We start from the raw sequence: 17,105 nt of genomic DNA, 5'->3' as shown, positions 1-17,105 counted from the left end.
CTTTGCTTAATATTTTCATTATGAAGATTCACATTCTCGTGTCTCTTTATTGAGGACAGCCCTCTCTACAGTTCTTACTTAAGTTGATGAGGGGACCAGAGTCACAAGCTTTAAAGTAGTGTGTGTCACGATTTGTCAACTGTTCATATCAAAGCTGGGCTTTTCTAGAAGTTATAAAACTCTTTAAAAAATAAAATGTTCCTTTTCTACACACACATCTTCCTTGTATCTTGGTGCCAGGGCAAGTTTCATGAAACCAAATGCTTCTTACGTCTGACCCAGTACCTAAAGAATCAGGATACCTGTCATGTTAGATTTCAAATACATGGTCATAATTAGTTATTATCAAGACATAAGACAAAACGGTTTGTCTGTAGATTTTTATTTTATTTATTTATTTATTTATTAACTTACTTATTTACTTATTTTATTAACACTCTGATTTCCAGGAGGGACTCTATAAACATTCTTGCCTTTCAAATGGCTTCCAGGTCTGAGATGTTTGGAGGTGATTTGGGCTCCTTGGCACCGGGCTCTAGCCAGTTCAGACAAAGCTATATTAATGGGCTTCTTAGGCCAGCAGCTCTTTCAGGACCAGGCTGAAGTTATCTAGTGGTGCAAGAAAAAAGACCACCTCTGGGTGTGGAGAGCCATCCACCTCGGGCACTTCAGATAAACAGAAGCCCAGGTCCCCCAGGCATCCCTGCTGTGATGACAGCCCCCTTGCACCTTCCTCTGGACACGGTTGAGCTATGCATCCTGCCATGGCCCAAGTGGCACCCCTGGGCCCATAGGATCATTCCCTAAAAGCCGCCAAGCACAGAGCAGAGTCAGCTCTCCAGGTCTGTGCTGTAGGAATGAGTTACTGAGCTGCAGTGCCTTGGGGTGTGCTTGCTGGGGCGAGTCTGACCTGTCATGTGAGCTGAAGGTGATTGAAGGCTCTGGAACTCAGGGCGATTCGCGTCTGAGTGCAGAGCAGCCTTGGTGGTCGATAATGCTAGTTTCAATATCACCCATTAGTAAGATTTTCGTTAGTGTGGCAGCAAAAGCCCAGAGACAAGACTTGGAAAATCGTGTGGCCTTTGCATTCCTCTCAGCATAGTGACAATTTTAGACGTTCCAAACTCCAGAGTGACACCACCCAATGAAAATACAGTGCAAGCCCCCAATGCAAGCCACGTAATTTAAAATTTCTATTGGCCATATCGTAAAGGGTAAAAAGAAACTGGTGAAATTAATTTTAATACTTTTCAATTGAACCCAATATATTAGAATCATAATTATGTCAACATTTAATCGGTATAAAAAGTACTAATGAGATAGTTTACATGCTCTTCTCCATACCAGATCTTTGAATTCTGATGTTTTGTTTACACTTACAGCAGTTTAATTTGGACCAGCCGCATGTGGAGTGCTCAATAGCCATGTGTGGCCTGCAGCTACCATGATTGACAGCCCCATCTAGAACCAACAAAAAACATCTGCTCTGTGATCACAGAGGCACTAGCTTCTGACTGTTGACATTGCCTTTTAAAAATGACATAATCCTAAACTGGACAGAAGTGTTAGTGCCTCCCAGTACCCTCCACCCAGCCAGGGAGCCCTCTCCTCTGGACAGCCTGCCACCCAGCCAGGCTTGTGCCGAGGTCCTTAGAGTCCTTAGAGTTCACCTGAGCAGGGTGTCCCGCTGGCTTCAGATCCTCCCACAGCCATTTGAGTCCAGTAACAGGCTGGGGTTCTTATCAAAGAAGGAACACACCCTGTTGTCAATGTCCAGCATTGGTGAGCAGCTTTGGGGCCACATAAACGTCTTGTGGTGACGTCGGGACACCTGACCCCCTATTAACATTTCAGTGAGTGGCTGGTGCTCTGGGCTTGGTTTCTAGGGTTTGGGGGTACTTCATCAACTATGTGGAGAGAGATAGCTGGAGGACAGCCCACCTAGCTCCAGGTGAGCATGGCTAATTGGCCAGTGGGCAGAGTGTTGAATCGATGGTCTAGTGAGAGAAACTCGTGAAAACACAAATCCCCCAAACACCACAGGGCAGCTTTGGCAGGACCCCTACCACTCTGCCTTCTCTTGACCTGGAACTGCCTAGGGATGAGACGGTGGATGGGCAAAATGTTAGGGAAGTGACAAAATGTAGAGGTCAGGGGTCAGCTCCAAAGCCAGGACTTTGAAACCCTGACCCCACCACTTCAGGACGTGCAGGATGGTGGGCAGGCTGCATATCCTCTCTGAACTTCAGGTTTTCATTTAGAAAATGCAGATGATAATAATAGGGTCATCAGGACAATTCTGTATTTCATGTGAAGCATTTAGAATAGTGCTGAATGTGTCTCTGTGGAATTGAAAACATGGACCTTTTCATATGCTGCTCACATCTTTTTAATCCTCTAGGAGAGTGCAGCTTTGCTTCAGTTTTCCCTAAAACCAGCTTCATTCATTCATTCATTCAATTGACATTTATTATGCACCTGCATTCCAGACATTGAGCACTACAAAGAAGGAGACAGTCTGGAAGAAGCAACTTATCATATATATGGGAAAATGATACATTGAGGACTGCAAGCAAAGTGGTAACAGTGTCTCTTTTAAATCTCAGTTGCTGGGCTCGGTGCAGTGGTGTACACTGTGCACCCCAGGCACCCATAATCCCAGTGACTGGGGAGGCTGAGGGAAGAGGATAGAAAGTTTGAGGCCAGCCTGAACAACTCAAGACCCTTTCTCAAAAAAAATAAAAAAATTTGAGGCTGAGAATGTAGCTTAGTGATAGAGCACCTCTGGGTTCAATCCCCAGTACACACCCCCTACCCCACCACACCCCTGCCAACCCTCAACCCATCTGCCCAAAAGTCCATTTTTAGGAAGGTTCACTACTGATGAGATTTTTTCATCCTGGTTCTGGCAAGATTGTTCCTGATACATTTACTTCTGTTTCAAATAAAAATTACTTATTTGTCATATTTTAATTTGAAAATACCGCCTTTTTGTTTAAGCTAAATGATCTTAAATGAGGAGAAAAACCTCAGAGGTCGTCTAGCCATCTCCTCCTTAGAGCTCCTGAACTTCTAGTGAATGCTCTGGATGTTTCTGCAACCTCATTATATAAGAGAAATCAGTTGTCTCTATTAAAATCAGAAGTTAAAAAGGAAGGTGGGATTTAATTCACCCAAATACTTATAATATCTAAACTTTGTATTTATTAAAAGAAGATAGATATTCCAAAATCATGAATGTGGTTTTTACTTTAAAATGCTTAAAAAAAAAAATCTTGAGCTAGGCATGGTGGTGCACACCTGTAATCTCAGTGGCTCAAGGGACTGAGGCAGGAGGATCTCAAGTTCAAACTGTGCCTCAGCAATTTAGCAAGGTCCTAGACAACTTAGTGAAACCCTGTCTCAAAATAAAAAAAATAAAATGGGCTGGGGTGTGTCTCAGTAGTTAAGCACCCTGGGTTTAATCTCTAGCACAAAGGAAAAAAACAATCTTGAAGGTTATTCCAATTTAAGAAGACATTGAAGTAAAACTTTTAAAACTTAACTCCAACATAAAGAAGAGCTGTATTGGAAATATTCTTGTATAGTTATCTACTGCTGTGTAACAAATTAAACCCATAACTTAGCAGCTTCAAATATTAAACATTTATTATGTTTTGGTTTCTGAGAAAGTCAAGGAGCAGCAGGATGACCAGGTGGTTCTGGCCCAGAGTGTCCCATAGGTGACAGTCAAGCATCACCTGCTGGAGGATCTGCACCCCAGAGGGAGCTCACTTGCTCCTGGCTGCTGGTTGGAGGCCTCAGTGGCTGGTGGCGTCCCCCTCTCCATGGAGGATGCCTCATGACATGGACATGGCTTCCCGAGAGGGGGGGACTCAAGGGAAGGCAAGGAGGAAGTACGTGCCTTTTATGACATCGCATCCAAGTCATCTTCGCCTCCTTGTTGTTCCATTCGTCACTGGCCAAGTCTGTCCAGCCACAATCTAGAGGGGGGAAAGGAGAGCCTCCCTTCTGAGGGGATGTTGGGAATTTTTGAACATACTTGTGGACGACGTAATGACCACGAATGATTTCTGACATTTCCTAAAGTGCTTACGTGGCATGGCAGGAGGACTCTCAGGACGGGAGGCACTAAGCTGGCAGGGTGAGCAGATGTGGATCCCAGCAGCAGACTGGGGTGAGGGATGAGGTCACAGGCTCCAAATTTCTACCCTTCCCTTAGCAGCCCTGGACCTGATGTCAAAGCTATGCTCCACAGCAGAGAAGCAGTACCCCACTCAGTGGTCAAAAGTAAAGCCTCTGCTTTTATTTAAAGCAGGAAATAAAACCTAAGAGGACCTGAGCATCTAGCCATTATCTTGTTCATTCTAGTCCTTGTCATCAATAGGGTTTTTCATTTCTGCTTTCAGAAGTTTTTCCCCCACCTTTTCACTGTAAAGCATTTATTGTTTCCATGCCTTCTCCTTTGCTTTCCAAGTCACAGCCCGGCCAATGCCCTAATCATATTGGAACTTCCTGTTACTATTTCCAGGGTCAAAGCTCTCCCTGCCTCATGCTGTCCACCTCGTCATCTCTCCCACTCTGTTTTTTCACAGCAAGATGCATGCACGCAAACCCTCTGAGTCTTCAGCTTTTCATTCCATTTCCCCTTCAAATGTGAATCACCTAGCAACATTTATCCAGGACCAGCTACACACAGAGCTGCATTTCCGTCACAGTAAGCGTCACAAGGAAGCAAAAGACACCTCCCCTGCTCTTAAAAGTTTATCCTCTACTGAAAGCTGGGTTTAAAAAAAAAACAAACTAAATAATATCAAAATTTCCATTTATAGCCAATAGAGCAATATGTTGTCCAAATGACAATAATTAAATTCAAGGACTATACCTTGGTCCACCTTTTGATTGAAAAAGCAAGCTGGCTTTTGAATGAAGCAGATGCACATGCCTTGATAAGAGAGAGATTGCCACAAGAAAATCATTGCCCCAGGTTGACTTCTCAGAGGCATAAACATGTTTCACCCAACCTGGTGAAAAAGCAACATGTTTCCTGAATTATATGCTAATAAAATAAACAATGCATTTATGAATAATCTGTAACAAAAAAAAAAAGATATGCCCTACTAATATCATAAGGAATTAGGTACCATTGGTAGCTGAGGTATTCCGCAGAAGGATCTTTAGTGTTCTTAGAAGACATCAGTTCTGTGCTTTGCTTTGATTTGCTTTATATTGAACGGACTCTTGTTCCACAAGGGAGCAGGGGTGCCATGGATTGGGAGGGGGTGATCAGGGATAAAAAGTGGGTGCTGCACAGAGCCCTTGGGAGGAGATGGAAGGGAGGGAGGGAGCCCCTCAGTGATCTAACTTGCCATAAGAGAAGCGTTGTAGGTTTCTGAAAACAGGCAAGATCTATCTGGATGCAAGGGGTTGGCAAGAGAGATGCTAGGACTCAGCACTCCTGGAACTAGGTAGTTAGGACCTGACTGCGTGCCACACTGGAAGGGGATCCAAGGAAACAGGAAGCAACAGTGGAACTGACCATGCCAGGCAGGAGTGGGAGCATGAAAGGGAGAGAGGAGTCAAATGTGATTTCCTAACTTCATATGTAAAATGCTGGGGACAGCTACTGTTTACTGATGAAGTAGGCTTTGACCCAACCACATACTTTCTAATACTACTTGGTTTGTTGGTGGAACATTCAATTCAAGTTACCATCCTGGAGAGAAAAACAGGAGTAAAGGTGTAGATTTCAGGCCCATCCACATCTGCATGGTCGCCAAAACACATAAATGGATGAATCTCTTCCTGAAGGATGCTGTACATGAGGGGGAATTTTAAAAAGACAGAAGTTTAGCACCAGGTCTGGATATGACTAGAATTAATGACTGTGAAAAGTGAAAGCACACAAGAAATATTTGTGTGTATGTGCATTGTCTGAGTGTATATGTACATGATTGTGCGTGTACACACATGCATGTGTTCAAAGAACATCTGAAAACCTGTTCCTTCTTCACTATCATCATGTTATCCCAGTTGGCTCTGACTAATTGAATTATGAAGATTTATTTTCTGCTTATCAGAATTTTTCTGTTTTCTAGTTGAAGGTATATTACTTGTATCCAATTCTTCTTAGGGAGAAATCATTCTAAATCGTTGGAGAAATGAAAGAGATCAGAAGAGATTTTCAGAGTCAGAATTTAGAACAATAGGGAGCCTTGAAAAAATGGCCTCAAGATGAGGAAACTGAGACCCTGCTGGTGAACCCAGTTTCTTACTCATTTGCAGAATGGGCTTAAGATTATGTGTCAAGGAGAAGAATGAAGTTATCTTCACCTTTTAGAACTTGAACTGGTCCAAAGCAGTGGTCCTCAACCATGGGGCATTGTGTTCCCCCATCCTGCAGTGGACATTTGGCAACATCTAGACGGATTTTTGTTTTTTGCAGCTAAGGGAAGGGAAGATTGAGTTTGCGGCTAAGTGAAGGGGAGATTGAGTTTGCTGCTTCCCTTAGTTTTTGCAGCTAAGGGAAGGGGAGATTGAGTTTGCTAGTGGGTTTGCTACTAGCATCTAGACCAGAAATATTTCCAAATATCTTACATTGCATAGGACAATCCCCACATGAAAGAAGTATCTACCTCAAAATGTCAGTATACCAAGGTTGAGAAACTGGTCCAAAGTGAGGTACGTATTGATACTTACCACCTGTGGAATGCTTTGGGTGCCGAAATCTGTGCTAAGCACGATCATTCACATACTTGACCCGGATCAATTTATGTCACCTTCAAATAATCTTGAAATTCAGGCATATAAATAAAGTTAAATAGTCTTTTCAAGGTCATCAGTAAGCACATGCTAAGGAACCAAAGAAAAGTGTATTTGATCCAAACCTGAGCTCATAAGGTTTGGGTTCCATGTTGACACTCACAGAATGAACATTTTGGTCTTATTTTTTTCTATTCTTCTCTTTCCTTGCCAAGACAGCAGCCTCTTTGCTTCTGAACCACTTTTAACCTTCCAGAGTGCAATAGGTGATAAAACAATTTCTGCCCATCTCTCAGAGAAATGTTTATTTATTTTTTAATGAATACTTTGTGCTTTTTGTTGGAATGGAGGGGTATTTTATTTTATGCAAATGGGTTCCAATGTACTTCTAGACTGTAGGCTTGTCAGTCATGGGGAAGTGGTCTGGAATGTCTGAGAATTCATACTTTCAGTATCCTGTTAGCAAGAACACATATATTACTATATCCCTCTTATCCAGCTTCCTGGGTCTTTATCTCCAGATGAAGAATTCTTGTCTGCAGCAATCTAAAGTTACTGTAACCTCCTTGTCATTTTCAGTGAAGGACACTGCATATGAAAAACAAAAATTGTATTGCTTTTAGAAAGCTGACGTCCCCGGGTCCTTGAAACATAGATCCTCTGTTCCGTGTATCTGGTTGGGTCAAGGTCTCCAAGATCACGGACATTCTGCTGCCAGCGTTCACTCTTCTTTTCTGAAAATTAGGATTTTAAAGGATTTTTGCCTTACATATACTGAATAACTATAGCAGCAAGAATTGGAACATATCAATCAAGCTTTTCAATCTGCCTTCTTTGGGTCATGCTTCCCACGCAGACATGGGATTGAAATAATTCAGGCTAATGTTGACATGTAAGAAAGACCTTTCAGAGTATCCCACCCATTCCTGTGGCTCCCTCTGGATCACACAAGATTATTTTAAGCAATAAAGTGTCAACAGTAATAAATAAAATTGGGAAGGAAATTTGGATAAACCTATGCACAGGAAAAGACTTATTTTATAATTCTATCCCTGTGAGATTTTATTGTAAGGATTGAGTTTCTTTTCAAACCCAGCACTGTCACTCACGGAGAAGGAGAATTTGTTTGTATCCTTTATCCTGTTTGGATTTTTAGAAGTTTTACCAATTCTTACTTTTGCACATCCTATTTCTTTAAATGAAGTTAAACAAAATAATGCTGCTTTTTCAGTGAATAGTTTCAAGCATTGTAGCTACACATATTTCCTCATCTACTCATCTCAAAGCTTGTCATAAAGATATTTTTTTATCTCCATTTATGTGTGAAAAGACTGAGGCTTAGAAAAACCAACCAATTTTTTTCCTAAGGGCACAGAGCCTGTAAATGGCAGAGTGAAAATTTGAACTCAGAGCCCTATGAATTCCAAATCCATGCTTTCCTTCCCTTCTGTGCAAAACTGCCTTCTGAAAGGTTGCACACTAAACCTGAATTTCAACATTATTTTCTTTCAAAGAGCTAACAGTACTTTCACATATTAATTTAATCTCCTGATATCAAGCTGAGTAGCTAAATGGAATGAATTCATAATGTCAAATGAATCTCAAATGACCGTGTAGCCAACCTTCCATATATGTTTATTGTCAACAGTATTGTCTCTGAGTTCCGGCTAAATCTGTGGGTAGTCTGCCTTAAGGATTGAACAGGGTGTTACATATGTGACTTGCACAGTTGACTACGCAATCACCACAGATCCTAAACAACCCTGAAGTATAATCAGAGAGTCAGAAACAGCACCTGACATTTTGGTTTAAAAGTATGGCTGCTTTTCTTGTGTGTGTGTGTGTGTGTTCCCACGGCAACAGCCATAGGTACAAAATAAGTGCTTTATAAATGCTTGAAGGAATGGACTTATCACTGGAGAAATGTGAAGGAAAGAATTGAATTCCAGAAAAGTAATGATGGTATATTGAAATCAGGATCCAGCTCAGTGTTTTTTTTTGTATCCATCACAGGGAAGGCAGGATGTCCCCCTGAGGATGTAGGAAAAGTAGTGAGGAGCACTGGGCTTGGCAATTAGGTAGACCGAGGCTGGACACTGTCCCCTTCATTACCAGCTATAGGGTCTTTACCAAGTTATCCTATACACTTGAATTTATGTATATTTCTTTCCCTTTTCCATTTTTTTTTTTTAATTCCTAGTGTTGGGGATGGAACCCAGGGCCTTACACATGCTAAGCAAGCACTCCACTGCTAAGCTATATCCCTGGCCCCTCATATATTTCTTAACTTCAGTTTTCCCATCTGTGAAACAGGGATAGTAATATACTCTTAAGTTATTTATTCAAAATTATCATCATTATCATTTTAGGTAGAACATCAGAGATGCAGAAACCATTTTGTTGAAAAGCTTCTAATGTGGAAACAAACACCTCACATTCAATGTTTGATAACCATGTGCCTGGGGTGAGTCTCCCCACTATTTCATGGAGATGATAATGGCTACCTTGGCGAGAACGTTCAGCACAGTAAATGTCAAGTGTTTGGTGTGTAGCAAGTGCTTAACAAACGTTAGCTTCATTCATTATTTTCTCCTTACCAAAGCTGGTGGGTTATTTTCCTAGAAACTTAAGACTCTCTTCTGGGCCACCAGCTAGCCCACGAGTTTTTAAAATTTTTTCTCCTTTTTAAGTAACACATCCCTTTCAGAATACAATGAGAGCTTTAATGAAATCACCAGAGAAGCACACATTCCCACAACAAACGTGGATCCTGTCACACGAGATTCATAGACACCCAGGTTGAGAGTCCCTGGTTTAGGTCCAATATCTGACAGTCCAAATCGGGTAATTATTGGCTTTGTAAAAGGATTTCTCAGACTCTTCCCATTGCAACTTTCCCAGCATCATTAAAATCAGATTCCACTTACAGAAACCCACTTTATTCAGAACATCTCAAGAACACATTTATTTCATTAACAGAGGCAGCCTCTTTTAGCAAAACATATTTATCAAATGCCTATTATGTGCCTAATAAGGTGGTGGGTGTTGTGGGACACAAAAGGAGCTTAACATGTGGTCCCTGCCCTGTGCATTTCTTTCTAATTGGAGAGGCGAATGAACTCGACAGTATGAGATGTATTAGCGCTATATGCTGATATAATCAAGTACTAAATTGTGTATGCTTGTGTGGGTGGGTGCACAAGCCGCACATATCATTCTCTGACCTTGAATTGTACACAAATCATTAGCGTCAAACTGGAATTGCCGACGGCTCCCCCACCCCTTGTCTCCGCTTGGCCGACTTCCATCACAGCCCCTCCCTCTTGGTCTGAAACACACTTCAGAAAAGAGGAGTGAAATAATACAGGGAGGAAGAGAGAAAAACCAATAAAGGGGGAAAAAAAGAGGTCACTTGTCTGTCTGTGGTTAGTGCTGCAGATGGATCCTGTACTGGGCAGGGTCTGACCCGGGAGCACCCCACCTGCGTGAAGACCTCTCTTGGGGACACACGGCAGCTTCTCTTCCTTGTTTACAAATTAGCCAGCAGGCCTTGACAGTGGCTGAATGTGAGGACCGAGAGGGGTGGTACGAAGAAGGCCTGGTTAATCGAAAGGGACCTCGATCACAATGAACTTCAAACTTTATTCTGGATTCACTGCCAAAATGGCATGTGAATCAAAAACAGAAAATCTGCAGGAAAGTGGTCGGTGGGAAAAGACCTAGGCAAGAGAATAGTACAAATGCAGGCCTCCACATCTTATGCCTCATATAATCATTACATATGAGCTAAAAAGCTATTAAGCAAAATATGTTCCATCGGCAAATATGTATCTTACAGTAAGAGCAAAGGCCAGCTTCGAACGTAGAATCGGGCCTCCTGGGGGTTCTGCTGCCTGGGTTCCCTGGACCACCTAACTGTCGTTCTGTCCCTGACTCTGCACTGTGCCACAGGGGCTGCCCCAACCTGTGGGACCCTCTTGCCCATGCCTCCACAGTCCATCTGCTCTCCCATGGCCACTTTTTGGGCCTCGAGGTGCACACAGCCATCTGGCTACCTTCCAGAGGACAAGCTGGGGAAGCTGACTCATGGTCCCCCATGCAGGGAATCTAGGGGTCCAGGCAACCAGAGCATGCTCTGGAAGTGGGAACACAGACTTCTGGCCTTGGTAGGGAGGAGCGTGGCCAGAGGAGGATCCAAGCACAGCCTAACGCCTAGGGCCCCTCAATGCCCATGTCCAAGAGCATGGCTGAAGAGGAAGAGGCGACTTAGAGAGGAGATTAACGCAGAGTCATTAAGACTGATTAAGACAATTCAGTTCATTTTGGAGAGCAAGATGGTAAGTGGGAAAGAGGGAAACAGGAGGAAGAATAGGCTGATGAAAAGAAGGGGTAAGGCCAGAACCTGGACCAGCCCTGCACAGACAGAGACTCTTAATTTATTATTGTGTTTAGTTAAAGAATGGAAAAAAAAAAGCTGCTTTTACAGAGGCCAAAGGGCTCTGTAATTCAGTGACAAGGGATATGAAAGGCAAAAGAATGATGGTTTTGGAGCTAAAAGCAGGGACAGGAAATGATTTCTCCCAAGGTCACCTGACTCCATCTTGGTCTTGCACCTCCCCCTCCTCTTGCTGGAAGCTGGCCCTTGACCCCTTCAAAAGAAAACATTCCACCTGATTGTATCCCCTGGAGGAGAACCAAACTGGAGGTTAATTCCAGTTCTCCAAAGAGGAAAAAGAAAAAAAAAACTTTTAAAAAAAGTAATACTGAAGTAGTTCATTGAACCTTTAGCGAAGCAGGGAAGGATAGTTGGTATATTTGAAGTTACACTAGTTGCAGAATTAAACAGGAAAAGATAGTTTCAGTATTGCCCAAACATACTTTGTAGAACTGAAGACAACTCTTCATAATATCTCAACATTATAATTTGTTTCCATTTCACAAGTTCCTTGTTTTGGAATCAAAATATTTCCATGATTTAACAGGGAAGAGCCTGATTAATAAGTAAATCTTTGTAGCAAAAAATCAAGACACAACTTTGCATTATTATTGTCCTAAAAGTATATCTGTCCATATTTAGCCTTATTCACAAGCAACTTAGTAGGTGAGGAGTGGGAGATTCTTTGAGAACCCCACCTAATACATCCCGCTTTGCCCCCAAGCAAGTTACAGCAACTGTAGGAAGAGCAGAGAAGAAGGGAACATAGTTCACTTTTGGTATTCAGGAATTTATCATTCAAGATTTTTATTCATCCCAAGCAAAGCCAAAGCATCAGCTGTGAGCAATTAATAACACTAGAGTATGAATTTGAGGGCAGTATTAAGAACAAACAGTTAGTGAGTGAGCTACACAGTAGCCTAGATCTTGGGGCTCGGCTTCCCTGCCTGCCATCTGCTACGTCTGTGCTAGGTGTCATCTGTCGGATTTGTACTGCTCCAAACCCCCTGCTTTTCCACTGGGCTTTCTTGTGAAGACTTAGGTCCCAGGGTCTTAGTGTAGACCGGGGTCCTTTCCTCTGCATATACAGTAGGTATTCACTGACCTACGGCTCACTTGCTCTTGGTTCGTTCACTACAGAGCCCCTCCTCCTTGCTAGGCCTTGTGCTCTGAAGAGGTGTGTCCACCCTCACGGGCCCGTGTCTGGAGAACCCAGTGCACTAGACACACAGATAGAAAAAGTGAGGAAGAGAGACAGAAAGAAGTTATCTGGGGGTGTTAGGACAGCTAGGCAGGAGTGATGTCCCAGGTCTGTGGGTGTCCACCAGGCAATACACAGAGAGGTCAAGAGTCAAGGTAGAAAATGATTCCTGGGTTGCAAGGTGGTTTTAGCTCCACCAAGGAAAAGAAGGGTCATGTCTTATTTCAGGCAGTTTTATGCCCTTATATGCATATCGTATGTAGATGTAGGCATATGTAGGTGTATATATTCAAAAGGCTTGATGACCTGTGCGCGTCCTCTGTGCACACAGCCAAAGTTGGAGCCAGAGCTCAGAAGACTGGTGAAGTTATAACTGATTCAGTGCCTGACCAGGGGCGTGCTGGACGGTGGCCACAGTGAACAATAAGCCGGGCTCTCCTCGGGTTCCAACTAAGTGTAAATGAAGAGGTTCCATCATAAGTTTTGGCATTCTGTGGAAGAATAAAGGTTGGCTTGACAGGGGCAAGAAAGATTAAAAGGACATTGGTGTTGGCAGCCTTATGCCCAGCTTATTTCCATGAGCTCCACAGCACAGGAAGTTCCTGTTTCAGAATATTCTGGAATGTGGCTGGAGAAACCCCTCTCCCAAATGCTTTTTGAAGAACCCATGAAACTGCAGAAGAACATTCTCGGGGAGTGCGTTGAGATGCTTAGGACCCCAAGGCCATCCTTCCCCAAGCGCCATGGTGCCCCAGCTCCTGGTGAGACCTGGACCTGCCCAGGGCCTGCTCCCTCGACTCCTGTGGTGGAGAGGAAGAGGGTGGTTCCACAGGTTTTGAAGTTTCTGGTGATGGATGAATGTCCTTCTGAAACTATTTGAGTTTCCCTCTGCGAGACCAGAGCAGGCATGGTGGCCACGGGGAGGGCAGCACCCAGGATCCCAGACCTGCCCAGCCGGTCTCCACAGTGCCCTTGACCTGACCTGCAGCAGCTGCCCTAGCCCTGTAACCATCCTGGTAGTGCCTCCCTGGGGTGGTCTCCCAACCTCTTCACCAGAGCCTCACTTTCCTTCCCTGTAGTATCCTCACCCACTTAAAAACATCATGTCCGTTTCTGCAAAGAGCCGCGCCGACGCGCACCCAGGCTTAAGAGGATCCACATTCAGTTGTGTGGGGCTGGACTTGGGCTCTGGGCTGATGGCAAGCAAGGCAGTGACCCTCTCTGCTTCCGCTGACCCGTCTGTAATTAGGGAATAATTCCCATGTAGTCTCACACACTGTTGAGCCTGCTAAGTGAGAGCAGGGCTGTAGGTCAATCCACACGGTTCCTGGCGCTCAGTCCACACTCCGCTGTGGTTTCTGGAGTTCGGGTGTTTTCAGGGCTCTTTATCCAAATGGACTTGGAGGTATTTTATGTACCATGCAGGAGGACCCCTGGTAAAGTTGGTGTCCAGTAAGCTTTCTCAGGGTGAAATCAGAGATGTCTTCCTGCCAGCGCAGGCTTGGGGACAGGGCCTGACCTACCAGGGTGGGGGGTGCACAGCCTGTGGCCAGGGCTGCCCTGGGCTGCCCTTCCATAGTGTGGTTTGACAACATATTGGGAGATGGTGTGGTCATGCGGTGTCCACCATGGTGTCCTTGTTTTTACCCTCTGGTTTCTAGACCCCAGTCCTGTGTGTGACAGATGTCTCATCATCTTGAAGCCCTTCATTACAGATGGCTTCTGATGCAGTCATGATTCGTTCTGTCTTAAATATGGCTCATGTTCCAAATTTCTCGGTGTCCAGTTCAGTCCGTGTTCTGGAAGGCATGATACCTGACTATGTTCACAGTGTCACTGTCACACAGAAAGCACAGAATGACATCTGGCAGCATAGAAAGGCTGGGACGCTGACGGAGCAGTGGAGAAGCTGAAGTCTGCTCAGCCCCACAGGCAGGGCCCGCGCCACCCCCTGGTGCCCTCGCCAGGCTTCCTACTGCACACACAGTACTTCTTTCAATGATTTTTATTGCTCATTTACTGGCTGTGTGGGGTGCAAGGAAGCACGTGACATGGTCTCGGCATTCAGTGAACTAACAATGAGTTCATTTTTAAAATGAAGTCTCATAATTTGACTAAATGTAATAATTTCCACTGGTATTACAAGAGAGAGGGAAAGACAGGGAAAGAGGGAGAGAGAGAGAGCACCAAGAATCATCACCCCATCACCCAGCCATGGTAATGTCCTGGTAAAAAATTTGTATGAATTTCATGTATTTAAGTTATAAAGGGCACATTTATCAAGTTGGACATGACATGGGGCTGAGAGGAATTTGGATACAGTACATTGAAGGAAGGAATGCAGATCTAAAAAGATCTTCACCATCTGGAATACTGAACAGAATCTATGAAAATAAAGTGTACTGGGAATCCGTGTAAAGTTCACAGGTTACTGTGTGGCTTTAGATGACACACGTAACTTCTCTCTGTCTTTGGTGTAAAGTAGAAGTGATGGTAGTCCTTATACACGGGACAGTTCTCAGCATTAAAATTAGTGCCTCAAAGTGCCGCTTGCGTGTTGTAGATGCTCAGTAAATGTAGCAAGTACTGCTTTTAGTCTGCAGCTTCTTGATGGAAATACGTGATTACTTAGAGGTGGTCCACTGTGACTGGTACTTGTCAGACCACATTAGGTAACGTATGTCCAGTAAAGACCACATTTTAAAAGAGAGAGGAGGAAATTGGATTGAGTTCAGAGGAAAGTAGCTGCAGTGGTGGGAAAACTTAAAATCATATGATGCAAGGTTAAAAGAATTGAGTATATTTTGCCTGAAGTAGAGAAGACTCAGGTGGTACATAATAGCATTTTCTAATATTTGAAAGGTTCTCATATTATAGATGGTTTAGATTTATTTTCTACCCAGGGGCCAAAGGTAGCTATTTCAGAAAGACAAATTTTGGCTCAATCCCAGGAAGAATTTGCTAATATTCAGAACTGCTCAAGGATGGTGACAACCTCTTCAGGAGAAAATGAAGTTCTTGTCACTTGAGGGGACCATAGGCCAAATGGCCACCTAATGAATGGGAGGGTGGACATGCCACCTTTAATGTCCGATCTTTGGAATTCTGAGAACAAACAGGGCCATTTGATCAAGACAACAGCAAGAAAATACATTATCAGTGAATTGGTCTATTATATGCCAGTGAAGAAAACCCCAAAACACCCAATCAGAACCTGGTGGGGGGAGTTTCTTCAGGTTCACTGGGAGTCAGTGAAGACTTCCACCATGTTCCACAGCAAGCCGGTCCTTTTTGTCTGCCTGCCTCCTGGCTTTGTTCACGTGTGTGAGCACACTCACTCAAAAACAGACCTTCCGCTTGGCTACTCGCACGCAGCCAAGAAACCCTGGCTCACCAGACTGCTTCTTGTTTATCTTTCTTAATCTCTTTTAAACCTCTTCCTGCGTGAGCCAGCAGCAAACCAGTTACAGAGGTTAAGCTGAATGCCCACTCCTCTTTCTTTCTAGTGTTTAATGTCACTGATATTTGTGGATCCTATTTGCTTTGGGTTCCATTTATTATTTAAAACCACGAAACTTCATTATGCCTATGCTAATTAATTATCTTATTTTTTATGTTCTTGTTTCTTTCTTGGGTTGCCCTTCTCCTGGCTCCCGCCCCTGCCCCCACTAGAATTTAAAATTCAGAACCACATCAAAACTCATATCCAGTTTTGCCTCTGCTTTGTGTGTTTAGATTTATTGTGGCCTTAAGCATCTGTTAATGTTACAAAATAGCATTCAGATATGGTTTGTTGGTTGCCAGCTCCTAAGAGTTACAAATTATATTCTTTAATAATAGCAAAGATTATGATGGTCGGTTTGCTTTCTTTTGGTGGGTGGAACACAGCCCCACCCCTTCTGGTAACTCTTCAGAGTTTAGAGGTGAACTATGGCAGTTTTCTTAAAGACACAAGTTTCTCGTGGCCTATGTGGGCTCCACCATTTCATTGTCATAGAATTTGGACAAGAGGCTTCATTTCAATCTTTAACTACCTGGGTGTAACACATCAAGACGAAGCTGGTCATTTGTTTTCTGATGACTGGCAATCAGCTCTGAGCACTACCTGCTTATTCTGCCTTTCCAGAATCTTCCCACCCAAAGAACTGCTCCAAGCTGGAGGAGAGGTTTAAGGTCAGTGGCTGCTTGTGTCTGTCCGGGTCCCCTACATCGCAGGTCCTGGTAGTTATCCTTTCTCCAGCAAGAGAATCCCTCTCCTGACTCCTCTCTTCTGCCCTCATTTGAATATAACTTTAAAAATGACCAAAGTTATAGTCATCTTACTGCTTAAGAAGTCCCCAGAAGGAGTGAGATCTGAACAGTCTTAAAGGGTGACTCAGAGTTTTCCAGAGCCTACATTTGGAATACAACAAATTTTATAAGGAATTTTTTTATTTGTAGATGGACACAATACCTTTATTTTATTTGCTTATTTTTATGTAGTGCTGGGGAACGAACCCAGTGCCTCACACAGACTAGGCAAGTGCTCTACCACTGAGCTACAACCCCGACCCTATAAGGAATTTTCATAAGGAAGCCTACAATGGTTTCCTCGTAATGAGTTTATTTTGCTTTCCTGTGGACTCATAAATTTTTTTGTTGCCATATGAAAATTAAAATTTAGAAAAAAAAGCAGTTTGTAATGCCATCTCCACAGACCTGAACTAA

The 17,105-nt window shown here is 43.4% G+C and overlaps 1 protein-coding gene across 2 annotated transcripts in view; it reads left to right on the top strand.

Moving 5' to 3' along the window:
• Positions 1-17,105, top strand: part of Maml3 (mastermind like transcriptional coactivator 3) — a 394,119-nt gene that overhangs the window by 248,598 nt on the left and 128,416 nt on the right. The gene's annotated exons all lie outside the window — the stretch shown is intronic.

This window comes from Marmota marmota, unplaced genomic scaffold, assembly GCF_001458135.2.
Source record: "Marmota marmota marmota unplaced genomic scaffold, marMar, whole genome shotgun sequence".
Lineage (NCBI taxonomy): Eukaryota > Metazoa > Chordata > Mammalia > Rodentia > Sciuridae > Marmota > Marmota marmota.
The sequence above is the reverse complement of the archived record's forward strand: the minus strand, read 5'-3'. Positions and strand labels throughout refer to the sequence as shown.